Genomic DNA, 18,550 nt, shown 5'->3' on the forward strand with positions numbered 1-18,550 from the left:
TTCCATGTTATAGATTATTATTTGAATTAATGATAATTGAGGTATTTTCAGTTTATGATTGCTCTTTTTAATTTATGTTATCATTGTTTCCAATCTGAAGATATTTTATTCCAGCAATTTACTTCTTCCCCTTTTGGTCTTGGTTAAGAAATCAGTAACTCAACATTATCAAACTCAACATAATTGATAATCGCTATCTTGCTAATTGAACTGAACTTCAATAATCCCAACTTTTTCTTAGGAAATAAATAGGATTCGAAGGTCAAACTAATTAGTCCCTTGACTTTCCTTACTTTAGTAAAGGTTAACTAAGTGAAATTTAGATTCAACTTTCATTATTGTTGAGAGGAATAACTATGTTGGACTTCCAATTTCTTTTACCTTGCCAAAAGTTTGCCTACAGTATTTATTTATTTTAATTGCCATCTACTTTACTTGTCATTTAAATCACTTGCTTCTCACCTTCTAAACCCCGATTACAACCGTTATAGCCAATAATAAGAACATACTTCCTTGCAGTTCCTTGAGAAGACGACCCGAGGTTTGAATACTCGGTTAACAATTTTTAAGGGGTTTGTTACTTGTGACAACCGAAAACTTTTGTATGAAAGGACTTTTGAAGGTTTAGAAACTATACTTACAACGAGGATTTATCCGCAAATTTCTAGACCACGCAAAAGTTCTCTCTTCAAAATGGCGCCATTGCCGGGGAACTGCTAACGTGTGCCTTATTATTGGTTATTGTAAATATTTTTCTTTTGCTTGTTTATTTATTTTTGTTTTTACTTTTTATCTTTATTTGCTACCATGAATTCTCACCCCCTCTCTCTTTGAGTTTGGTTCTAACTTTGTTGAAGGAAATAGAAGTTACAGCAGGAATGTGCATCAAGGTCAGACCAATCAAGGATGGATGGAGCCAATAGGATCTAATCAACCCTTTAGGCAGCAACAACCTCTGAGATATCCTGGAAAAAGACCATTCTACCGTGCATACCCAGCTGAAAGATGTGGTAGACAGCCTTGTAACTACCAACAAGCCCCACCCCGTGCATATAAACCATCCTTTCAACATAACCTCGAACCACCACACTCACAAGCTTCTCTTCACCATTCGCCACCATATGATCCTTCCTTACCCCAGTACCAATCCAATCACTCCCAATCACCGCCACTTTCCTATGTATCATGCCCAAGTCCGGCAACCCGAGAAGCAGAGGTTCACCTAAAGGAAACAGTAAATAAACTTCAAACAACCATTCGACAACTGGAGCAAACAATAATTCAATGGGTTTCTAGGCGCTCAAATACACAAAGATCAGCCACAGCCCCATGTGAACAGTCTAACGAAGAGCGTAGCATGAAGGCGATACCAGAAACTCCAGTGGACAAGACAGAGAATGAATTCATACTAGAACAAGTAGAAGAAGCTGTTATTGTTCAAGAAGAAGAGTTGGTTGTAGATCTAGGAGATGCTGAACCTCCATGAGAATCCAGAACTGAGGAGAACTCCTTCAAGGACGCTACAGTTGATGCTAAGGAGGATAGTGTACAATCTCCAAGGCAAGTTGTTTATGAAGAATCAGACGGAATAACCCAGGACACAAATTCCCTTGATGATGATGGTCATAAGTCAAATTCTCTTAGTGATGAACTGGCATCCGCAAGTGAATTCTCTGAGGTCGAAGAATCTTCCCCAAGTGAATATGAAGACGATGCGGAGGTAGATTTCTCTCAACCTCCAATCTATGACTCAAGTGATGAGGAAGACATAGAAGACTTTGACCAGGACACAGATATAATTGTAGAGCCTTGCAAGGAAGTGGAGGAATTCAGAGAAGAGCACAAGGGAGTAGAACTTACAGAACCACCGGAAACACCTATCCCAAGGCCATTACCACCTAATACAAGCTTCAAGTGGGTACAATCCTTAACCTATAACTTTACTTATTCACTTGAATATGGTTTGCTTGAAACAGATGGCCAGCTTAGAGCTCTTTGCGGCTTTAAGAGTAAGCGGGAAATGGCTCGTACTCAGAGCCGGTGCACAAGGTTCAATAAGGTTCCATGCTTCACCTCGAAGTACATGGATTGGTATCATGCTCAATTGCATGGATCACGGAGAACGTTTGGTCACCATGGTGAGATTCTACTTTTTAAACCGTCCAGATGGAAACATATCGATCAAGACGGAGGCTTGGGATCCTGGAATCTATTCTAACATTCGTCACCCCGGGAGCCTAAACATCTGTTTGAAGCTGCTCAGAAGCTTTACATGCCTAGTTTGGGACCCTGGAGGCTATTGGCATTCCAAATACTGGTGGAGATTTCTGGATGAATTTAAACACAAACCACCATAACAGGAAGCCCCTCCAATGTCCAACTTAAAGACTTTAACTAAAAGTGCTAGGTGGGAGACAACCCACCATGGTATGATCGTTCCTTTTGCAATTTTAATTTTATTTAGTTTTGTTTATTTTTGAATTTTATTTTTATTGAACCTGGAATCATGCATAGCATTCACATTAAGCATTACATTCTGCATACTGCATTCTGCATTCTACAAAAAAAAAATGCCATGCGACGCGACCGCATCAGCGACGCGTCCGCGTCGCAAGGAGAGGGGAGAAAATAAAAACGAATAGAGAGTCACGCTGGAGCGTGGTTGGAGGCGTGCCCGTGGCACAAATCGTCCCACGCGACCGCGTCGCTGACGCGTCCGTGTCGAGTGGGAATACTGGCCTCCCACGCGACCGCGTGCCCCATGCGGCCGCGTGACTAGGATTTCGACGTAATAATGGTGCACAGCCGAAAGTTGTGCTAGAGTGGTGCTGGACTGGCGCTGGACGCGCAGTCCATCTCACGCGACCGCGTGCCCCACGCGGCCGCGTCACATCCTACTAAATGGCCACTCGCGCGATCGCATGTCCCATGCGATCGCGTCACCCAATATTTGGCAATTAATGATTTTTGAACAGAGAGTTGTGCGGAAGCGAGGCTGCCCTCGCGCCAGTAGCATAAAACGGGTCACGTGACCGCGTGACCGACGCGACCGCGTTAATCAGTTTAAGCGCAAGCCGTGCAACCGCGTGCCCCACGCAACCGTGTCGCTTGCGCCGCACAGCTTATCCTAATTTGCCAAATATCTTATCTTTTCTCTCCCAATCCTAATTTTTCCTCCCTCCTTTCTTACTTACTTCTTCTTCCCTTCTTTCCCTTCTCATTCTTCTTATCTTTTATTTTATTTTATTTAATTTATTTACATACTTTCATTCATTGCATATTTTTATTTTTCTATTGGTGTTCAAATGTTCTTATTTAACTGTTATATCTTTTCTGGTATTATCTTTGTGCTTAATGACTTGTTTAAATTCTGATTGAGTAATATTATTTAAATCAATGCCAATCTTTTATATCTGTATTACTTTTGCATTTACATGAATTTATATTATCTCTCTTTCCCCACTCTCTTCCCCATTGTTGTACATTTTGTACAACTGGCATGCCATGGCTTCTATTGTTTTCTCACTTGCATGTTGTAGCTACCATGTAATTGAGACCCTTATTATTTGGCATTAACCCACCCATATTGTATTTATTTTCCTATCTTTATTTCTGGGTTACTCTTTTTCCCTTTTTCTTTCAGGATGGCCACCCGGAAGGGAACCGGAAGACGTTTACATGGGGAGACAAACAAGTCCATCAGCATAATCCTTAAAGAAAAGCATCAGTTGGAATTGCTCGTCCACCTGCACATCTCAGCATGCACCGAAGACGGTGCAATCTTTAAGTGTGGGGAGATCGATACCGACTTCCATGGGTTAGTCACTTCATATTTTAGCTCCAATGTTTAATTTTCTTTGTTAAATTAGTTGTTGCATTTGTATATTTGTTTGATTTTATGCATCTAGTTACTACTTGGTTAAAGTAATAAAATTCTTCTAACAACCCTATTTTTGAAAAATTTCACTAATTTAAATTGAAAAAGGTTTGTTAAATTTGTTTGAAGTTGTATTTGGAACATGGTTTTTGAGCCAAAGAACACACAACCTGTGATATTTTGAGCTTATTTACATGGTTACATTATTTAACCATAAATATTTTATTCTTGTGTGTTTACTTCTCTATAATTGTGATCTTTACTTTGTTTCAGTCTATATATCCAATATTTAGTGTATTTACATACTTGCATATGATTGAGGCCATTATTTGATTTTAGCTCACTTATCCCAAATAAGCCTACCCTTTAAATCACCCTTGTCAGCCACTTTGAGCCTTGAAATCCCCATTTGTTCTATATCTTACCACATCACTAGCCTTAAGCAGAAAACAAATTAATTATTCCAATTAAATCTTTGGTTAGCTTAAGATAGTGTGTTAATTAAGTGTGGGAAAACTGTGGGAACATGGGTTAATAAAGGAAAAGTATAATGTTTCTAATTTATTTGAATATCAGGAATTTGGAAACCTACTCATGAAAAACCAAAATAGAAAAATAATAGAAAATCCATGTGCATTGATAAGTTATGTTTGTTTCTCTACAAAAAAAAAAAAGAGAAAAAAGAGAAAAATCCAAAAATACTCAATAAATAAGTAAATAAGGGGACAAAATTACCCCAATATTAAGTTTAATAAAAGATCAATGCACATGTGATAAAAATTAAAGAAAAATTTGGTACATGAGTATGGGAATTATACAAAAGTGGGAATTATGGGTAGCTAGGCATGAATTTAAAAGTATATAGAGTATATGTATATTAGGTGAGAGCTTAGGGTAATTAAAGATTCAATTTATAAAGCTCACTTAGCCATATATATACCTTTACTCTTACCTTAGCCCCATTACAACCTTGAAAAAGACCTCATGATGCTTGCATTGGTATATTAAAAATTGTTGATTGGTTAGATGAAGAACAAGGTTTAGAAAGCATGACTAGAGAAGAGTAGAGTGAATAACCCTATACACTTGAGAGATTAGAGTGATATACACTACCAGTGAGGGTTCAATGCTTGATTCTATGTTCCCTGCTTTCATGAGCTGTCTTCTTACAAGTTTACTTGCTTTTTATTGGACGATTTGAATTAGTGGAAATTAGTTTGTATTTGTCTTGGAGAACTTGTTTACTTTTAAACCAAGTAGGTAGAAACATTTTGCATGTAGTTGCATTCATATAGATAGGATTGCATTTCATACATCCTACCATTCCTCTTCATTTTTATAGCTTCTCTTGAGCTTAGCATGAGGACATGCTATTGTATAAGTGTGGGGAGGTTGATAAACCACTATTTTATGGTTTATCTTGTGCTCAATTGAGTGGATTTTATCAACTCTTTACCCACTTATTCATAATATTTGCATGGTTTTATATTTCCTTCCTGATTTTGTGCTATGATTGAAAACATGCTTCTTTGATCTTATATTTTCTTATTATTAATCCTCTCTTATTACCATTAGATGCCTTGATATGTGTCTTAAGTGTTTTCAGAGATTACAGGGCAGGAATGGCTTAGAGGATGGAAAGGAAGCATGCAAAAATGGAAGGAATACAAGAAGTTGGAGAAACTGCTAAGCTGTCCAGCCTGACCTCTTGGCACTCAAACGGCTATAACTTTAGCTACAGAGGTCTAAACGACGCGGTTCCAGTTGCGTTGGAAAGCTAACATCCGGGGCTTCGATTTGATATATAATATCCTATAGTTGCCTGACACAAGGCGACGCGAACGTGTGATCCACGCGGACGCATCGCATCTGCGAACTTCAATCCGCGCGGCCGCGTGGACGACGCCTCCGCGTCACTTGTCCGTGACCTGAACGTACCAGAATACGCAGGGGGCGATTTCTGGGCTATTTCTGACCCAGTTTTCGGCCCAGAAAGCACAGATTGGAGGCTATAAAGTGGGGGTATGCATCCATTCAGGGGAGCTCGCATTTTTTGTTACTTTCCATGATTTAGATTTAGTTTGAGAGAGGTTCTCTCCTCTCTCTCTCTCTTAGGATTTAGGACTTCTCTTAGTTTGTAAGAGTGACTCTCGATCCAGGTTTTATGTTTCTTTGTTTTAAGCTTCCCTTTTCACTTTTATTTATTTATTCCAGCACTTGAGTTGATTAATTACTTTTATAATTGAATTTATGAATTATTCCATGTTATAGATTATTATTTGAATTAATGATAATTGAGGTATTTTCAGTTTATGATTGCTCTTTTTAATTTATATTATATTTGTTTCCAATCTGAAGATATTTTATTCCAGCAATTTACTTCTTCCCCTTTTGGTCTTGGTTAAGAAATCAGTAACTCAACATTACCAAACTCAACATAACTGATAATCGTTATCTTGCTAATTGAACTGAACTTCAATAATCCCAACTTTTTCTTAGGAAATAAATAGGATTCGAAGGTCAAACTAATTAGTCCCTTGACTTTCCTTACTTTAGTAAAGGTTAACTAAGTGGAATTTAGATTCAACTTTCATTATTGTTGAGAGGAATAACTAAGTTGGACTTCCAATTTCTTTTACCTTGCCAGAAGTTTGCCTACAGTATTTATTTATTTTAATTGCCATCTACTTTACTTGTCATTTAAATCACTTGCTTATCACCTTCTAAACCCCGATTACAACCTTTATAGCCAATAATAAGAACATACTTCCTTGCAGTTCCTTGAGAAAACGACCCGAGGTTTGAATACTCGGTTAACAATTTTTAAGGGGTTTGTTGCTTGTGACAACCAAAAACTTTTGTATGAAAGGACTTTTGAAGGTTTAGAAACTATACTTACAACGAGGATTTATCCGCAAATTTCTAGACCACGCAAAAGTTCTCTCTTCAGGCAATAAGTAAGTGTTTGAGTGAGAATTTCATGCTTGTCTAGATTCAATCAAATATTGGTAATTTTATGCATTTTCATTAGATTTCTTGCAAGATTTAGTTGATAATATGAATGATGCAAGAGTTGATGATTATGCCAAGTCTTTGATGTATTTGTTTGGTTGATGATAGGTGAAAAGATGAAGGAGAAGGAGCAATAAAAGCACTAAAAGAAGAATCACAACCCCAAGGTGGCAAAAGAGTGGAAACAGACTCAAGTAGGAGCAAAGAGGATTTGCAACCCTGACCTCTTTACTCTCTAACAAGAATAACTCGAGCTACAAAATTCCAAATGAGGTGATTCTAGTTGCATCGAAAAGTAGGAAACTAGAGCTTTCTAAGCATATATGGAACTGCAAGGTGGACACTAAATCTGAGGGAGAAAACTTACCCCAAAAGTGCAAAAATGAACATAGTATCAACCTGCAATAAGGCCAGCTGACCTCTCCACCTTCCAAGGAGGATTACTTGAGCTGTAGAGCTTGGAATGATACGCTCTCAAATGCATTGAAAAGTAGACAGCCAGAGCTTTCCAACAATATATAGTAGTATGGGGTGAACATTAATTTTTGCCCTCAAAATTTGGTGTTAACTTTGGCCTCCAATGCAGCATTCACTAAGTGAACGCCACGTTCACTGAATTGAACGTTTTCAGCCTCCAAAATAACGTGACCATGCCTTCTTCAAAAGACCATAACTTGATCTACAAATGTCCAATTGATGTGCTTCTAGTTGCGTTGGAAAGCTGACATTCAGAGCTTTCCAACGATATATAGCAATTTATATTTGAAATGAAATTGAAGTATAAGTGATAGGCATCTTTAAGGCCCAAGAACCACACTCAGCATCACTTTTGGAGTAACGTTCACTTCCAAAGTGAACGCTACGTTCACTTTTGTGAACCTTTTCGGGCGCACAACCAAGGAAGCAAAGGCCAGCGCTCAAAGGATCCAAGGGAGCACTCATCCAAGGGAACGCTAGAAGGGAGCGCTCAACCAAGGGAGCACTCAACTAAGGGAGCCATGTTCAGCAAAGTGAATGTCACGTTCGCTAGAGTGAACGTTTTCGCGCGCATCCAAGGAAGCATGAAGTGTAGCGCTCACAATTTGAGCGCAGCATTCACTTATTGAATGCTAGGAACCAAGGCGCACCAAAGGAGCACCAAAGTTATGCCATGAAAAGTGAACTTGGAGTTCACTTGTCCAAACGGAATGCTCCCCTGGGAGTGAACCAAATGCTCCCTGACCCATACCCCCAAGTGCCAAGTTGGATCCATTTCTTCACAAACCCAAAAAGCCCATTCCAAGCTTTGAAGACTAGTATGGAAAGTGTATAAATAGGATTCAATTTGATTTGAGAAGGACCTTTTAGCTCATTTTAGTTTTCTCACTTTTAATTTTCGTTTTGAATTTGGGATTTGGGGATTGGATTTATTTTCTTTTTCTTTGTTCTTTATTCTGCAACTTCTACTTTCTGTTTTCGATTCTGAACTGAGATTGAGGAATTCCATTGAATTCTTCATCTTAGAATCATCTTTTACTTTTCCTTTTTGCATTTCTAAGAATTAAGAGTTGGAATTGAATTTCCATTGCTGTTTTCATTTTCATTTCTTCTGTAATTTATTTTATGTTTGGCCAAGGGAGTAATTGAGATCTAGATCTGCTTTCTGATCTCATTACTCTTCTTCGATCTTCAATTTCTCTTTTAGAATTTCATAATTAAGCTTAGTTGTCTTGCTGTCTGTCTCTTTAAGCAATTTTCCATTTCTGTTTTGCTACTGAGCTGAATCTCTTCATCTCAAAGCTCTCTGATTTACTTTAATCTACATTTTCTGGTTAAGTTTGAATCCCAACACCCAAATCCCTTTACTCTTAATGCAATTTACATTTCCCAGCAATTTAGATTCAGCAATTCAAGTTTCTTGGACTTTAAGTTTCAGTTATTTACTTTTCTTGCAATTTAAGTTTCAGCTCTTTTACTTTCTTGCACTTTAAGTTTCTGCAATTTACTCTTCTGCACTTTACTTTTCTACCCAATTTACTTTCTGCACTTTTATTTTCTTGAAATTTTACTTCTGTTAATCAAAATCACTCAAATCATCAAATATTTGCTTAACTAAATTCATCACCTAACTAAAATTGCTCAATCCATCAATCCCTGTGGGATCGACCTCACTCTTGTGAGTTATTACTACTTGATGAGACCCGGTACACTTGTCGGTGAGTTTTGTGTGGAATCGTTTTTCCTTCATCAAGCTTTTGGGGCCATTGCCGGGGATTGATTTAGATTGACAATGATTAAGTAGGGTGATAATCTAGATTAAGCATTTTCTTTTTATTTTTACTAAGCACATTAACTGTTTGACACATTGTGTCACCTAACCCTCTAACCACATTCTAGCATTAGAATGTCCAGGTTTCATTTGGTTTGTTTGTGATTTTTGCAAGTCATGGAGGCTGAGGTGCGTGAAGAGGGAGTGAGTAACAATGCTCAACCTGCAAGAAGGGTGTTGGCCTCTTATACTATCCCCAATCCCAAACATTATGGGAGCAGCATCCTCACCCCAAATGTTCATGCAAATGACTTTGAGTTGAAGCCTCAACTAATCACTTTGGTGCAGAATAGTTGGGCTTATGGAGGTGGCCCTCTTGAAAACCCCAACCAACATTTGTCTGTTTTCTTAAGGATTTGTGAAACTGTCAAGATAAATGGGGTACATCCTGACATCTACAAGTTACTTCTATTCCTATTTTCTTTGAGGGACAATGCTGCTCAATGGATGGAAACCTTTCCCAAGGAGAGTATCAACAATTGGGATGATTTGGTGAGAAAATTCCTAGCCAAGTTCTACCCACCTCAGAGGATCATCAAGCTGAAAACAGAGGTGCAAACCTTCATACAAAAGGAGGGAGAATCACTCTATGAGGCATGGAAATGATATAAGGCCCTGATAAGGAAATGTCCACCTGAGATGTTCAGTGAGTGGGTGAAACTTCAAAACTTTTATGAAGGATTGACCCTGAAATCAAGAAAAGCATTAGATTACTCCTCTGGAAATTCACTTCAGATGATGAAAACTGCCCAAGAAGCACAAGATCTTATTGATATGGTGGCCAAAAATCAATATTTTTACTCATCTGAGAGGCACCATGACACAAATCTAAATAGGGGAGCGATGGAACTTGAAGGAGTAAGTGCAATGCTGACTCAAAACAAGCAGATGCATCAACAACTTCAGCAACAAATGGAGATGATTACCAAGAGAATAGATGGACTGCAACTTGCTGTAGTGAATATACAAAGCCAATCTCAAATCTTGCATGGATGGAATCGATCTGAAGGAGGTTGGTGCATGAAATTGTGATCATCAACAATGGCGCCAAAGGACTTAGAGCTCTTAAACGTGAATCACACTTTGTCACAATTCCGCACAACTAACCAGCAAGTGCACTGGGTCGTCCAAGTAATAAACCTTACGTGAGTAAGGGTCGATCCCACGGAGACTGTCGACTTGAAGCAAGCTATGGTCACCTTGTAAATCTCAGTCAGGCAAATTCAGATGGTGATAGAGAATCGATAATTAAAAGATAAATAAAACATAAAATAAAGATAGAGATACTTATGTAATTCTTTGGTTGGAATTTCAGATAAGCATATGAAGATGCTTTGTTCCTCCTGAACCTCTGCTTTCCTATTGCCTTCTTCCAATCATTCATACTCCTTTCCATGGCAAGGTTTATGTTGGGCATCACTGTTGTCAATGGCTACTTCCCGTCCTCTCAGTGAAAACATTCCAAATGCGCTGTCACCGCACGACTAATCATCTGTCGGTTCTCGATCATGTTGGAATAGGATCCATTGATCCTTTTGCGTTTGTCACACGCCCAACAATCGCGAGTTTGAAGCTCGTCACAGTCATCCCTTTCCAGATCCTACTCAGAATACCACAGACAAGGTTTAGACGTTTCGGATCTCAGGAATGGCCGCCAATAATTCTAGCCTATACCACGAAGGTTCCAATCTGATGATTAGAAACCCAAGAGATACACATTCCAGCTTGTTTGCATGTAGAACGGAAGTGGTTGTCAGTCACGCGTTCATAGGTGAGAATGGTGATGAGTGTCATATAATCATCACATTCATCATGTTCTTGGGTGCGAATGAATATCTTGGAGAAGAAATAGACTTGAGTTGAATAGAAAAACAATAGTACTTGTATTAATTCATGAAGAACAGCAGAGCTCCACACCTTAATCTATGGTGTGTAGAAACTCTACTGTTGAAAATACAAAAGTGATAATAATGTAAGCATGGACGAATGGCCAGCCTCCAAGGTCTAGGGACTAAACGTCAAAAGATGAAAATACAATAGTATAAGGTCCTATTTATAGAAAACTAGTAGCCTAGGGTTTACAGAAATCAGTAATTAATGCAGAAATCTTCTTTCGGCCCACTTGGTGTGTGCTTGGGCTGAGCATTGAAGCTTCCATATGTAGAGACTTTTCTTGGAGTTAAACGCCAGCTTTTGTGCCAGTTTGGGCATTTAACTCTAGCTTTTGTGCCAGTTCCGGCGTTAAACGCTAGAATTCTTGAGCTGACTTGGAACGCCTGTTTGGGCCATAAAATCTCGGACAAAGTATGGACTATTATATATTTCTGGAAAGCCCAAGATGTCTACTTTCCAACACAATTAAGAGCGCGCCAATTGGGCTTTTGTAGCTCAAGAAAATCCACTTCGAGTGCAGGGAGGTCAGAATCCAACAGCATCTGCAGTCCTTTTTCAGCCTCTGAATCAGATTTTTGCTCAGGTCCCTCAATTTCAGCCAGAAAATACCTGAAATCACAGAAAAACACACAAACTCATAGTAAAGTCTAGAAAAGTGATTTTTATTTAAAAACTAATAAAAACATAATAAAAATTATCTAAAACATACTAAAAATAATGCCAAAAAGCGTATAAATTATCCGCCATCACAACACCAAACTTAAATTGTTGCTTGTCCCCAAGCAACTGAAAATCAAATAGGATAAAAAGAAGAGAATATGCAATGAATTCCAAAAACATCTATGAAGATCAGTATTAATTAGATGAGCGGGGCTTTTAGCTTTTTGCTTCTGAACAGTTTTGGCATCTCACTTTATCCTTTGAAGTTCAGAATGATTGGCTTCTATAGGAACTCAGAATCCAGATAGTGTTATTGATTCTCCTAGTTAAGTATGTTGATTCTTGAACACAGCTACTTTATGAGTCTTGGCTGTGACCCTAAGCATTTTGTTTTCCAGTATTACCACCGGATACATAAATGCCACAGACACAAAACTGGGTGAACCTTTTCAGATTGTGACTCAGTTTTGCTAGAGTCCCCAATTAGAGGTATCCAGAGCTCTTAAGCACACTCTTTTTGCTTTTGGACCACGACTTTAACCGCCCAGTCTCAAGTTTTCACTTGACACCTTCACGCCACAAGCACATGGTTAGGGACAGCTTGGTTTAGCCGCTTAGGCCAGGATTTTATTCCTGTGGGCCCTCCTATCCACTGATGCTCAAAGACTTGGATCCTTTTTATCACCCTTGCCTTTTGGTTTAAAGGGGTATTAGCTTTTTCTGCTTGCTTTTCTTTTTCTTTCTTTTTCTTTTCTCTCCTTTTTTTTTCGCCTCTCTTTTTTTTTCTTTTTTTTCTGTAAGCTTTTCACTGGTTTTTCTTGCTTCAAGAATCAATTTTATGATTTTTCAGATGATCAGATAACATTTCTCATTTTCCATCATTCTTTCAAGAGCCAACAATTTTAACATTCATGAATCAACAATATAAAAAATATGCACTGTTCAAGCATTCATTCAGAAAAATAATAGTATTGCCACCACATCAAAATAATTAAATTGTTTTAAAATTCAAAATTCATGTACTTCTTTTTCTTTTTCAATTAAAAATATTTTTCATTTAAGAAAGGTGATGGATTCATTTTAATAGCTTTAAGGCATAGACACTTAGACACTAATGATCATGTAATAAAGACACAAATATAAATAAACATAAGGCATAATTTTCAAAAAACAGAAAATAAAGAACAAGGAAATTAAAGAACGGGTCCACCTTAGTGATGGCGACTTGTTCTTCCTCTTGAAGATCTTATGGAGTGCTTGAGTTCCTCAATGTCTCTTCCTTGCCTTTGTTGCTCCTCTCTCATGGTTCTTTGGTCTTCTCTAATTTCATGGAGGATGATGGAATGCTCTTGGTGCTCCACCCTTAGTTGTCCCATGTTGGAATTTAATTCTCCTAGGGAGGTGTTGATTTGCTCCCAATAGTTTTGTGGAGGAAAATACATCCCTTGAGGCATCTCAGGGATTTCATGATGAGGAAATTCCTCATGCTCTTGGTGAGGTTCTCTCTTTTGCTCCATCCTTTTCTTAGTGATGGGCTTGTCCTCATCAATGAGAATGTCTCCCTCTATGTCAATTCCAACTGAATTGCAGAGGTGATAAATAAGGTGAGGGAAGGCTAACCTTGTTACAGTAGAGGACTTGTTCGCCACCTTGTAGAGTTCTTGGGATATGACCTAATGAACTTCTACTTCCTCTCCAATCATGATGCTATGAATCATGATAGCCCGGTCTATAGTAACTTCAGACCGGTTGCTAGTAGGAATGATTGAGCGTTGGATGAACTCCAACCATCCCCTTGCCACGGGCTTGAGGTCATGCCTTCTTAGTTGAACCGGCTTCCCTCTTGAATCTCTCTTCCATTGAGCGCCCTCTTCACAGATGTCCATGAGGACTTAGTCCAACCTTTGATCAAAGTTGACCCTTCTAGTGTGTGGGTGTGCATCTCCTTGCATCATGGGTAAATTGAATGCCAACCTTACATTTTCCGGACTAAAATCTAAGTATTTCCCTCGGACCATTGTAAGCCAATTCTTGGGGTCTGGGTTCACACTTTGATCATGGTTCTTGGTGATCCATGCATTGGCATAGAACTCTTGAACCATTAAGATTCCGACTTGTTGAATGGGGTCGGTGAGAACTTCCCAACCTCTTCTTCGGATCTCATGTCGAATCTCCGGATATTCGCCCTTTTTGAGCTTAAAAGGGACCTCGGGGATCACCTTCTTCTTGGCCACAACTTCATAGAAGTGGTCTTGATGCACCCTTGAGAGGAATCTCTCCATCTCCCATGACTCAGAGGTGGAAGCTTTTGGCTTCCCTTTCCTCTTTCTAGAGGTTTCTCCGGCCTTTGGTGCCATTAATGGTTATGGAAAAACAAAAAAGCTTTAGCTTTTACCACACCAAACTTAGAAGGTTTCTCATCCTCGAGCAAAAGAAGAAAGAAGAGAGTAGAAGAAGAAGAAATAGAGGAGATGGAGGGGGCTTTGTGTTTCAGCCAAGGGGATAGGTAGTGTGTATGTTGTGTAAAAATGAAGGAGTGAAGATGGGTTTATATAGGAGTGGAGAGGGGGGTATGGTTCGGCCATAATGGGTGGGCTTGGGTGGGAAAGTGGTTTGAATTTGAATGGTGAGGTAGGTGGGATTTTATGAAGGATGGATGTGAGTGGTGAAGAGAATGGTGGGATTTGATAGGTGAGGGGTTTTTGGGGAAGAGGTATTGAGGTGATTGGTGAATGGGTGAAGAAGAAAGAGAGAGGTAGGGTAGGTGGGGATCCTGTGGGGTCCACAGATCCTGAAGTGTCAAGGATTCCTCATCCCTGTACCATGTGGCGTGCAAAACGCCCCTTGCTGCCAATCCTGGCGTTAAACGCCAGGCTGCTGCCCATTTCTGGCATTTAACGCCAGCTTCTTGCCCATTCCTGGCGTTAAATGCTAGTCTGGTGCCCATTTCTTGCGTTAAACGCCCAGAATGGTGCCAGACTGGGCGTTTAACGCCCATTCTGCTACCCTTACTAACGCCAGTAAGTTTCTCCTCCAAAGTGTTCTGTTTTTTTCATTCTGTTTTTGCTTTTTCAATTATTTTTGTGACTTCACATGATCATCAACCTACAGAAAACAAAAATTAACAAAAGAAAATAGAAATTTAACATAGATAATTAAAGATTGGTTGCCTCCCAACAAGCGCTTCTTTAATGTCAATAACTTGACAGTGGGCTCTCATGGAGCCTCACAGATGTTCAGAGCAATGTTGGAACCTCCCAACACCAAACTTAGAGTTTGAATGTGGGGGTTCAACACCAAACTTAAAGTTTGGCTGTGGCCTCCCAACACCAAACTTAAAGTTTGACTGTGGGGGCTCTGTTTGACTTTGTATTGAGAGAAGTTCTTCATGCTTCCTCTCCATAGTGACAGAGGGATATCCTTGAGCTTTAAACACAAGGGATTCTTCATTCACTTGAATGATCAATTCTCCTCTGTCAACATCAATCACAGCTTTTGCTGTGGCTAGGAAGGGTCTGCCAAGGATGATGGATTCATCCATACAGTTCCCAGTCTCTAGGATTATGAAGTCAGCAGGGATGTAGTGGCCTTCAACCTTTACCAAGACATCCTCTACAAGTCCATAAGCTTGTTTCTTTGAATTATCTGCCATCTCCAGTGAGATTCTTGCAGCTTGTACCTCAATGATCCCTAGCTTCTTCATTACAGAGAGAGGCATGAGGTTTATGCTTGGCCCTAGGTCACACAGAGCCTTCTCAAAGGTCATGGTGCCTATGGTATAAGGGATTGAGAATTTCCCAGGGTCTTGTCTCTTTAGAGGTAATCTCTGCCTAGTCAAGTCATCCAGTTCTTTGATGAGCAATGGAGGTTCATCCTCCTAAGTCTCATTACCAAACAACCTAGCATTTAGCTTCATGATTGCTCCAAGGTACTTAGCAACTTGCTCTTCAGTAACATCTACATCCTCTTCGGAGGAAGAATACTCATCAGAGCTCATGAATGGCAGAAGTAAATTCAATGGAATCTCTATGGTCTCTGTGTGAGCCTCAGATTCCCATGGTTCCTTATCAGGGAACTCCATGGAGGTCAGTGGACGTCCATTGAGGTCTTCCTCAATAGAGATCACTGCCTCTTCCTCCTCTCCAGGTTCGGCCATGTGGGTTGTGGTTATGGCCTTGCACTCTCTTTTTGGATTCTCTTTTGTATTGCTTGGGAGAGTACTAGGAGGGAGTTCAGTAATTTTCTTACTCAGCTGACCCACTTGTGCCTCCAAATTTCTAATGGAGGACCTTGTTTCATTCATGAAACTTTGAGTGGTTTTGATTAGATCAGAGACAATGGTTGCTAAGTTAGAGTGGCTTTGCTTAGAATTCTCTGTCTGTTGCTGAGAAGATGATGGAAAAGGCTTGCTATTGCTAAACCTGTTTCTTCCACCATTATTGTTGTTGAAACCTTGTTGAGGTCTCTGTTGATCCTTCCATAAGAGATTTAGATGATTTCTCCATGAAGGATTATAGGTGTTTCCATAGGGCTCTCCCATGTAATTCACCTCTTCCATTGCTGGGTTCTCAGGATCATAAGCTTCTTCTTCAGAGGAAGCTTCCTTAGTACTGCCTGTTGCTACTTGCATTCTAGACAGACTCTGAGAAATAATATTGACTTGTTGGGTCAATATTTTATTCTGAGCCAATATGGCATTCAGAGTATCAATCTCAAGAACTCCTTTCTTCTAAGCTATCCCATTATTCACAAGATTCCTTTCATAAGTGTACATGAATTGGTTATTTGCAACCATTTCAATGAGTTCCTGAGCTTCTGCAGGCGTCTTCTTCAGATGAAGAGATCCTCCAGCAGAGCTGTCCAATGACATCTTGGACAGTTCAGACAGACCATCATAGAAGATACCTATGATGCTCCATTCTGAAAGCATGTCAGAAGGACACCTTCTGATCAATTGCTTGTATCTTTCCCATGCTTCATAGAGGGATTCTCCTTCCTTCTGTCTGAAGGTTTGGACTTCTACTCTAAGCTTGCTCAATTTTTGAGGTGGAAAGAACTTTGCCAAGAAGGCATTAACTAGCTTTTCCCAAGAGTTCAGGCTTTCTTTAGGTTGTGAATCCAACCATGTCCTAGCTCTGTCTCTTACAGCAAAAGGGAAGAGCATAAGTCTGTAGACTTCAGGGTCAACCCCATTGGTCTTGACAGTGTCACAGATTTGCAAAAATTCAGCTAAGAACTGATGAGGATCTTCCAATAGAAGTCCATGAAACTTGCAATTATGTTGCATTAGAGAAACTAATTGAGGCTTAAGCTCAAAGTTGTTTGCTCCAATGGCAGGGATTGAGATGCTTCTCCCATAGAAGTCGGGAGTAGGTGCAGTAAAGTCACCAAGCACCTTCCTTGCATTGTTGACATTGTTGTTTTCGGTTGCCATGGCTTCTTCCTCCTTGAAGAGCTCTGTTAGGCCCTCTAGAGAGAGTTGTGCTGTAGCTTTTCTTAGCTTTTTCTTCAAGGTCCTTTCAGGTTCACGATCAGCTTTAACAAGGATGCCTTTGTCTTTGCTCTTGCTCATATGAAAGAGAAGAGAACAAGAAAGTATGGAATCCTCTATGTTACAGTATAGAGATTCCTTGAGGTGTCAGAGGAAAAGAAGAATAGAAGGAGGAGGTAGAGAAGAGAGAATTCGAACTTATCAAGGGAGATAGAGTTCGAATTGCATATTGAGGAGGAGTGTTAGTCCTTAAATAGAAGGGTGTGAAAAGAGGGGAAGAATTTTCGAAATTAAAGTAAAAGATTTTGAAATAATTAAAAGAAATTTTGAAAATTTGGTAATTGATTTTTGAAAACTAAGATTGGGAAAGAAATCAAAAAGATATGATTGAAACTTAATTTTGAAAAAGATGTGATTGAAAAGATATGATTGAGAATCAAATTTAAAAGAGGAAAATTTTAAAATTAAAGTTGATTACTTGACTAACAAGAAATTTAAAAGATATGATTCTAGAATTTAAAATTTGGTCCTTTCTTAATAGGCAAGTAACAACTAGAAAATTTTGAATTAAATCACTAACTGTAACAAGAATTTTTGAAAATAATAATAATTAAAAAAATGGAAAGAAATTGATTTTGAAGAGATATGATTGAAAAGATATGATTTGAAAAAGATTTGATTTTGAAAAATTATGAAGATTTGAAAAAAAAAATTGAATTAAAAACAAAATCTTTCCTCTAGTGTCATCCTAGCATTAAACGCCCAGAATGGCATCCATTCTGGCGTTTAACGCCCAAAATGCTACCTTTTTGGGCGTTAAACGCCCAGCCAGGTACCCTGGATGGTGTTTAAACGCCAGTTTTCCTTCTTCACTGGGCGTTTTGAACGCCCAGCTTTTTCTGTTTAATTCCTCTGCTGAATGTTCTGAATCTTCAATTCTCTGTATTATTGACTTGAAAAGACACAATTTTGAAAATATTTTTGAATTTTTAATGATGAGAAACAATAAAAAAATGCAACTAAGATCAAATAAACAATGCACGCAAGACACCAAACTTAAAATTAGACACTAGACTCAAACCAGAAACATAAAATATTTTTTATTTTTATGATTTTATAAATTTTTTTTTGTGATTTTCGAAACTTATATGGAAAAGAGAATAAAGAGATTCAAAACTTTTTAATAAGAATTCCAGGAATCATGCAATGTTAGTCTAAAGCTTTAGTCTAAAAAGATTAGACATGGCTGGCCAAGCTTCAGCAGGACATTACATTCAGCAGCTAAATTGATGAGAATCAATCAACTTTT

At 38.9% G+C, this 18,550-nt stretch overlaps 1 non-coding gene across 1 annotated transcript; it reads left to right on the plus strand.

Moving 5' to 3' along the window:
* Positions 1-16,674: 16,674 nt before the first annotated feature.
* On the plus strand, positions 16,675-16,782 carry LOC112724428 (small nucleolar RNA R71). Its single transcript, XR_003163590.1, has one exon. It is a non-coding gene; the product is annotated as a small nucleolar RNA R71 (small nucleolar RNA).
* The last annotated feature ends 1,768 nt before the right edge of the window (positions 16,783-18,550 follow it).

Source organism: Arachis hypogaea, chromosome 11 (assembly GCF_003086295.3).
Source record: "Arachis hypogaea cultivar Tifrunner chromosome 11, arahy.Tifrunner.gnm2.J5K5, whole genome shotgun sequence".
Taxonomy (NCBI): domain Eukaryota; kingdom Viridiplantae; phylum Streptophyta; class Magnoliopsida; order Fabales; family Fabaceae; genus Arachis; species Arachis hypogaea.